Here is a 1,088-nt window from a genome sequence, read left to right as displayed (position 1 = left end):
CAGTCGTTAATATAAAAGAAAACAGCATGTCCGAGGACCGTGAATTTGCCTAGTGGTGAGTGAGTGAATCTGCCTAGTGGTGAGTGAGTGCAAGTCAGTCGAGTGATCCTTCTCTGGAATCTGTTTAAGATGTCTATCTTCGTAGCAGCAGCACCGTTCCTGGTTTAGGAGCATCTCTGCACTGAGGACATCATGTGAGACTGGCACAATATGAATAGCTGTTGGAGGATGAAATACTTTCTGGCCCTAAAGAGATGCATCTGTCTTTAGGATGTCGTCCTAGCTATGTTAAGGCTATGGTTTTGCTTGGAGTGGTAACACTACGTAACAACCTTGTTGTTCTTGGGTAGCAACTGTTATTTCCTGTTTGCTTACTCCTAGAAAATATGGAAAATGACTAACATTTCCTTCAAACTTACAAGCTTTTGTTACATATGTTCAAATTCCAAAGAATCCCTCTCAACACATGGCTATGATGCTTCACCACTACTCCTGATGCACATATTGCCAGCCACTAAGGGACATGCTCAAGTGGTTATGGTCAAGTAACTGACAAGTAAATCTGTAGTATTGAACAGAATATTTGCTATAATGATATTTCTGCTTCAGCAACTCAGTGCTGAATTTGTGTGAAATGTAATGGAAAATTGGTCAGTTTCAAAACGTTGATGTCCAGGTCACAAAAGCAAAGTTTGAAGGGAAAAGTAGCAATTTCCTTTGATCTCTAGATAGACACAAATAAGAAATACCATTTACAGACCAAAGACAAATAGATAAATAAACAAATAAGTAAATAAAACTTTTGTTGTGCAGTGTAATCGGTGAGGCAGTCGTTTTAAATGCTGAGATAACCTCGGCGCTTGGAATGCTGTGAGTGCTCTGGTTGGGTGATGATTATGTTTATTCGGTGCATCGTGAGGTGGTGTTTTCTTGTAATGATTAAGAGCTTGTGTTAGACGGAGACAGGTGGTGTAGATAACAAACAGATTTATTAGTATAACGCTCGGGAAGTGAAAAAGTCTTTAACGATTCGCGCCTACACTCTTCCACAGAAAGGAACACGGAAAGAAACAAGGAGAAAAATAAAG

Source organism: Octopus sinensis, linkage group LG22 (genome assembly GCF_006345805.1).
Source record: "Octopus sinensis linkage group LG22, ASM634580v1, whole genome shotgun sequence".
Taxonomy (NCBI): Eukaryota; Metazoa; Mollusca; class Cephalopoda; order Octopoda; family Octopodidae; genus Octopus; species Octopus sinensis.
Note: the sequence above shows the minus strand (reverse complement) of the source record.